Genomic DNA, 8364 nt, shown 5'->3' with positions numbered 1-8364 from the left:
CCCCTGACACCCTGACACCACACCCCGATACCCTGACAGCACACCCCGACCCCGACACCCCGACACCCTGACACGCCGATTGACCCCGACACCCTGACACCACAACCACACCCCGACCCCGACCCCGACCCCGACGGGGTTATATATTTCTGAATTATGAGTTAGGTTGTATATTTTTTAATTTTGTTATGCAAAACATCATATATATTTGTGTTGATAGGGTGTAATTTTACTATGTTCATGATGACGATACACTTAAATTATATACATATTATTATATTCATGTCAGGTATCCAAATTTTTTATGTTGTACTAATTTCATTTACTTTTTGTCATTGCATGTGTTGACACGATGGTGGGTAAGGGTCCAGAGCGCCTCGAGCCTCCTGCGAGTGCTACTGGGACGGGTGGTTCCATTATTCCAGCCCAGCCCTTGTGGAGAGCGCTGCTAGACAGTATGGAGACAGCTGCGGCGGGCGCTTCTTCTACGGCTGGGAGAGGTTGGGGGAGGACGAAGAAGGCTGGTAGAGGTGACGTGGCAGCAGGAGAGGTAGGAAGGCTACTGCCTTCCTCGCCGCCACCCTCAGCTGATTCACCCGACCACAAGACTGCTCCGTCTGACGTGGACCCGTCTCGGACTCCGGTCACCGATCCTTCGCCCGAGCAGACTCGGGTTGTTGATCCTTCGCACCTGACTCGGGTCGCCGATCCTTTGCCCCATGTGAGTCTGGACCCAGAGTCTTCGTCCCAGAAGACTCCGGTCATGGGGTCTTCGTCCCAGAAGAATCTGATCCCAGAGGCTTCTTCCCACGATACTCTGGAGGCTAGTGGCCCTACTGATGGTAGCGAGGACACCTTTTCTGATGATAGCTATAGCAACGATGAGCTGGTTGAGAAGGGCAAGAAGGTCTACAAGCGTGGCTGTACAAAGCTCTCGCCCGTGCCGGTGACCCCCGACCAGAGGTGGTTGATTGCGCCTAAAGGTTTGAAGTAAGTGCATTTAATATTTTGAACCTTTTGCCTTCATGTTCCTTCAAATTAATATCTAATGTGTTGGCCTTGTCATACTGCAGGGGCTGGGTGCACCCCCGTGGTGTTCGCAGGCCCAACCAGGTCCTTGGTGTGATTTGCCGGCAACACTTCCCTGGGTGGGTCACGTTGCCCGGTGAGGGTCAGGTTCCACAGCTAGCACTGAGCTGGGAGCTGTACTTGGTTGCCCCGGCCCCGCCGGGGGAGATGGTCGGTGGTCTTGTGCGAGACGGTGGCCGGCATGGTGTTCCGTTAGTTTTGGGTAATTTCTCCTTTACAGAATTAAAAGTAAACACTACCTAGTGATTACCTAGTGATTGTACTAATTAGTGTTGTATTGTTTGATTGCAGACCTTCTACAGGGTTTCAGAGGGAGAGCGGGAGGCCGCGTGTACGGTTGTCGAAACCGAGTGCAAGCGCTTTACTTCAGAACTTACGGCACGAGGCTCGGGTGCAGGCCGTTTGAGACTACTACGCCTTGAAGGGTAATATGAGGGCCAAGATGAAGTGTCGCGGCAAGTTTCTGAGTAAGGAGAAGTACATGCAGGTAATTACCTATTCTTAAGGCCTTGAACTTAGTTTTCTTGATTTGATTCGTAGGTGTAGCACTGAAATTTCTCTTGACTAACTTAGGTGCCCCCGACATGGTGTGTGGATAAGATGGACTGTTGGGAGGCATTGGTGGATGCATGGTGCTCTCCCGAATGGTTAGTCAAACACCAGAGGGCCAAGGATAAGCGCGACCAAATGGAAGGTGTGCCACACCATCAAGGGAGCTCCAACCTGTTTGAGTACGGGGATAACTGGGTATGTGGTTTGCACATGATTCATGCAATTTCATTCTTCATGATAGCATTTATCCCTTCCGAAATGACTTAATATGCTTAGTTAGTTAAAAAATGGCATAACTACCTTGGATAGTTCATTTATTACATATTTAGCTCCAAATGACATAATAACCTTAGATAGCTCTATAAAATGACTTTATATCCTTTAGTTAGTTAAAAATGGCATCACTACCTTCGATAGCTCAATAATGACCTAAACTAATCTTAGCTAGTTCATTCATGACATAATTAGCTATAAAATGACATAATAACCTTGGCATTTTTAGAAATTGTCTATTCAGCAGCTCAGTACCCATACATGGGAGTACTTGACCTGTGAAATTCATGTGTAGTCAAGTGACCACACAACCAAAACGTGGCTTCGCCACTGCACCACCTTGTGCTCCACGCTCTTGTACCTGTTGTTGCTCCAGGCCTGAAACAAACAAATAATGCACAAAACAAGCTATAATAGGAGAAAGATAGCTCTATAAAATGACTTAATATGCTAAGGTTACTAAAACATGGCATAACTATCATCGATAGCTCAATAACGACCTAAACTAATCTTAGCTAGTTCATTCATGACATAATTAGCTCTAAAATGACATAATAACCTTGGATAGCTCAATAATGACATAATTAGCATACTTTGGTCAAAAATGGCATAATAATCTTGGTTACCTGAAAAATGACCTAAACTTAGCCTATTTTCCTCGAAAATGACATAACAACCTTTCTTAGCTCCAAAACGACCTATTTACATAGCAATATCATTCTTCATGCTAGCTTGAGCCCTTAACTAATATTTTGTTCCTCTCTCTCAGGCACACCACCATAAGAAGCATGTGCCAAGTCTGTTCGACCTCTATGGCATGACCCATATGGCCCCGTACAAGAAGGCCAAGCCATTCACGGAATCTGACCTAGATCATCCAAAGAGCTTCACCAACAAGTCCTCCCACCACAAGCTTGTGAAGTACAGAGACGAGGGGAAGGCGAGGAAACGGGAGGACTTTAACCTGAGCCAAGATCCTTTTGATACAGAGCTGGTGATGATATCGGTGGTGGGAGGTCCCATGACTCTCAAGCCATTGGTGATAGATTGATACGTTGTCCTAAGACTCTCCCACAGATCAAGAAGCACCTGAGTAGCTCTGATCCTGAGATAACGCCTCATGCACGGCCCGCGGAGCTCGCCATGGTGGTTAGTTATACAGACTCTCTCACCTGTCCTCCATTACATTGTGTGTCCGTCCGTCGATGATTACAATGCTAACGAGGAGTGTTGTGTTGCAGGCTATTGTTGAGAAACAGAGATTGAAGACGCAGGCGCTTTTGGAGGAGCCAAAAGGGAGGTGGCGGAGAGGGAGAGGGAGATGGAGGAGAGGACGACTAAGCTATTGGAGGAGGAGAGGAACCGGAACGACAACACTAACCGTGCCCTATAAGAGCTCATCTTGGTACGTTTCTCGTGCATATTAGCCCAATCATGCACGTAATGTTCACATTACTATCTAATATGATTGACTCGTGAGAACCAAATGTGCAGACCATGTGTGAGAAAAACGGTCAGGCCCCTCCGCCGATGCCCCAGATTGCTCCGGCGACCACGGTGAGTTTGATTTGAATCGTCGTTTCTTACTACTATTCACATTTCAGTTTGTGAACTTGCTAACGAGACATTATTGGAAATGATCTTTGGTGCAGCATGGCTCCCCACAAGCATCGACCACTCCTTCTGCCAATGCCGGAACCCCGACCGGTCCTTCACCTTCGTCTGGCACTAGCGCAGCCCCGACCATTCCTACACCTCCATGATAACAATATTTTCCATCTTATTTAGCGTGTGTAGTCCATTTTTGACATAATTTAGCCTATTTAGTCCACAAATGACATAATAAGATGAAGAAAATGAAGGAAGAGGAAGGAAAGAAGGAATAGGAAGAAAAGAAGAAGAAGAAGAGCTTCTTCTTCTTCTTCTCCAAAATGAAGTTAGCTCTAAGTTATATCAAAAATGGCATAATATGCTTAGTTAGGTCAAAAATAGCTTAATTAGGTAGGTAAGCTCAAAAATGGCATTTTTCTTCTTATTTAGCCTATTTAGTCCATTTATGACATAATTTAGCCTATTTAGTCCACAAATGACATAATAAGATGAAGGAAATCAAGGAAGAGGAAGAAAAGAAGGAATAGGAAGAAAAGAAGAAGAAGAAGAAGAAGAAGAAGAAGAATGTGAAAATTGGACTTGTTATATGGATTCATGGAACAATGTGGAGCTTGTTATCCATTTTTTTCGTTTGTATCGATGAAAAATGTGGAACTTGTTATATGGATTCATGGAAAAATGTGTTGGATGTACATTGTGATGTTACTGTAATATGTATGGATGGAACTTTGTTTCTTATTATGTATGTATGTTGATCATGGATGGAGCTATGTGTTGGATACATCATATGTCTGCTGTGCATGTGAAAAAAATATACATATGCATATATGTCTGTGAATTCCTGTGAAATTAAATGGATTCAAATAAAAATAGGGGATATGTAGCCTCTTTGCCGTCTGCTAGCGGACGGCAAAGAGGACACGTGGCAGCTACCTGTAAAAACTTGGGACACTGGCTGCCTATTTGGTCACTTTGCCGTCTGCCAGCAGACAGCAAAGATTCAAATCACTTTGCCGTCCGCTGGCGGACGGCATAGCTGGCCACGTGGCAGCTTCCCAGTGCTGCCTAGCTGAGCTCTTTGCCGTCTGTCAGTGGACGGCAAAGAGCTTTGACTCTTTGCCGTCCGCTGGCAGATGGCAAAGAGCGCCACTAACTGCCTAATGGCTGCCACGCCACTGCACTGCCGTCTGCTGTCTATGCTGTTTGCTGGCCTCGGATGGCGGACGTCATAATCCTTTGCGGTCCATTTCCAGGAAGCGGACGACAAAGAAGGCCTTTGCTGGCACGTGTTCAGCCGGACAGTTTGCCGTCCGCTGGCAGACAGCAAACATGTTTGCCGTCCGGGATCTATGCCTTTGCCGTATGCCATGGCAGACGGCAAAGAAGCAGATTCCAGTAGTGCTAGATGACAGTTCCTTACCTTCCCTCGTAGTATAGGGATAGTCTTGGTTCTAGTATCTTTCAAATTTCTCATAGTGATCAACATATATAAATCCCAAGTGACTCAGAGAATAGAGCTATGCTCCCCGGCAACGGCGCCAGAAAAAGGTCTTGATAACCCACAAGTATAGGGGATCACAACAGTTTTCGAGGGTAGAGTATTTAACCCAAATTTATTGATTCGACACAAGGGTAGCCAAAGAATATTCTCAAGTATTAGCAGCTGAGTTGTCAATTCAAACAAACCTGAAAGACTTAATATCTGCATCAAAGTATTTAGTAGCAAAGTAGTATGGAAGTAACAGTAATAGTGGCAAAAGTAACAATACCAGTTTCGTAGCAATTGTAACAGTGGCAATGGAAAAGTAACTCAGCAAAGATCAATATGAAACGAACTCGTAGGCAATGGATCAATGATGGATAATTATGTCGGATGGCATTCACCATGCAACAATTATAACATAGGGTGACACAGAACTAGCTCCAACTCATTAATATAATGTAGGCATGTATTCCGAATATAGTCATACATGCTTATGGAAAAGAACTTGCATGACATCTTTTGTCCTACCCTCTCGTTGCAGCGGGGTCCTAATGGAAACTAAGGGATATTAATTCCTCCTTTCAATAGAGAACCGAACCAAAGCATTAGAACTTAGTGAATACATGAACTCCTCAAACTACAGTCATCACCGGGAAGTGTCCTGACTATTGTCACTCCGGGACGGGTTGCCGGATCATAACACGTAGTAGGTGACTATAACTTGCAAGATAGGATCAAGAACACAAATATATTCATGAAAACATAATAGGTTTAGATCTGAAATCATGGCACTCGGGTCCTAGTGACAAGCATTATGCATAGCAACATCAATCTTAGAACATAGTGGATACTAGGGATCAAACCCTAACAAAACTAACTCGATTATATGGTAAATCTCATCCAACCCATCACCGTCCAGCAAGCCTACGATGGGACTACTCACGCATGGCGGTGAGCATCATGAAATTGGTGATGATGGTGGCGATGATTTTCCCTCTTCGGAGCCCCGAACAGACTCCAGATCTGCCCTCTCTGATTTTTTTCTCTCTGAACATGAATATATGGAGTTGGAGTTGAGGTCGGTGGAGGTCCAGGGGACCCACAAGACAGGGGGTTGTGCCTAGAGGGGTAGGGCGCGCCCCCACCCTTGTTGACAGGTGGTGGGTCCCCTCTGGTTGATTCTTTTGCCAATATTTTTTATTTATTCCAAAAATATTCTCCATGAAGTTTCAGGTCATTCTAAGAACTTTTATTTCTGCACAAAAATAACACCATGACAATTCTGCTGAAAACATCGTCAATCCAAGTTAACATTCAAATCATGCAAATTAGAGTCCAAAACAAGGGCAAAAGAGTTTGGAAAAGTAGATACGATGGAGACGTATCATGTATTCACACATGTATTTAGGTTTCCTATCAATACAATTCTAGCATGAATAATAAACATTTATCATGAATAAGGAAATATAAAATAACAACTTTATTATTGCCTATAGGGCATATTTCCTCCGGTCTCCCGCTTGCACTAGAGTCAATAATCTAGATTACATTGTAATGATTCTAACACTCATGGAGTCTTGGTGCTGATCATGTTTTACTCGTGGAAGAGGCTTAGTCAACGGGTCTGCTACATTCAGAACCGTATGTATTTTGCAAATCTCTATGTTTTCCTCCTTGACTTGATCACGGATGGAGTTGAAGTGTCTCTTGATGTGTTTGGTTCTTTTGTGAAATCTGGATTCCTTCGCTAAGGCAATTGCTCTAGTATTGTCACACAAGATTTTCATTGGACCCGATGCACTAGGTATTACACTTAGATCGGATATGAACTCCTTCATCCAAACTCCTTTATTTGCTGCTTCCGAAGCAGCTATGTACTCCGCTTCACACGTAGATCCCACCACAAAGCTCTGCTTGGAACTGCACCAACTGACAACTCCACCATTCAATATAAATACGTATCCGGTTTTTGACTTAGAGTCATCCGGATCAGTGTCAAAGCTAGCATCGACATAACCATTTACGACGAGCTCTTTGGTACCCCCATAAACGAGAAACATATCCTTGGTACTTTTCAAGTACATCAGGATGTTCTTGAACGCTGTCCAGTGATCCACTCCTGGATTACTTTGGTACCTCCCGGCCAAACTTATGGCAAGGCACACATCAGGCCTGGTACACAACATAGCATACATGATAGAACCTATGGCTGAGGCATAGGGAATGCCTTTCATTTTCTCTCTATCTTCTGCAGTGGTCGGGCATTGAGTCTGACTCAATTTCTCACCTTGTAATACAGGCAAGAACCCTTTCTTTGACCGATCCATTTTGAACTTCTTCCAAACTTTGTCAAGGTATGTGCTTTGTGAAAGTCCTATTAAGCATCTTGATCTATCTCTATAGATCTTGATGCCCAATATATAAGCAGTTTCACTGAGGTATTTCATCGAAAAACTCTTATTCAAGTATCCTTTTATGCTATCCAGAAATTTTACATCATTTCCAATCAACAATATGTCATCCACATATAATATTAGAAATGCTACAAAGCTCCCACTCACATTCTTGTCAATACAGGCTTCTCCGAAAGTCTGTATAAAACCATATGCTTTGATCACCTCATCAAAGCGTATATTCCAACTCCGAGATGCTTGCACCAGTCCATAGATGGATCGCTGGAGCTTGCACACTTTGTTAGCACCTTTAGGATCGACAAAACCTTCTGGTTGCATCATATACAACCCTTCTTTAATAAATCCATTAAGGAATGCAGTTTTGATGTCCATTTTCCAGATTTCATAATCATAAAATGCGGCAATTGCTAACATGATTCGGACAGACTTAAGCATCGCTACTGGTGAGGAAGTCTCATCGTAGTCAACTCCTTGAACTTGTCGAAAACCTTTCGCGACAAGTCGAGCTTTGCAGACAGTAACATTACCATCAACGTCAGTCTTCTTCTTGAAGATCCATTTATTCTCTATGGATCATCGATCATCAGGAAAGTCCACCAAAGTCCACACTTTGTTCTCATACATGGATCCTATCTCACATTTCATGGCCTCAAGCCATTTATCAGAATTTGGGCTCATCATTGCTTCTTCATAGTTCGTAGGTTCGCCATGGTTTAGTAACATGACTTCCAAAACAGGATTACCGTACCACTCTGGCGCGAATCGTGCTCTGTTTGACCTACGAGGTTCAGTAGAAACTTGATCTGAGTTTCATGATCATCATCATTAGCTTCCTCTCTAGTTGGTGTAGGCATCACGCGAACGGATTTCTCTGATGAGCTACTTTCCAAATTGAGAGAAGGTACAACTACCTCATCAAGTTCTACTTTCCTCTCACTCACT

Source organism: Triticum dicoccoides, chromosome 7A, assembly GCF_002162155.2.
Source record: "Triticum dicoccoides isolate Atlit2015 ecotype Zavitan chromosome 7A, WEW_v2.0, whole genome shotgun sequence".
NCBI lineage: Eukaryota > Viridiplantae > Streptophyta > Magnoliopsida > Poales > Poaceae > Triticum > Triticum dicoccoides.
The sequence above is the reverse complement of the archived record's forward strand: the minus strand, read 5'-3'. Positions refer to the sequence as shown.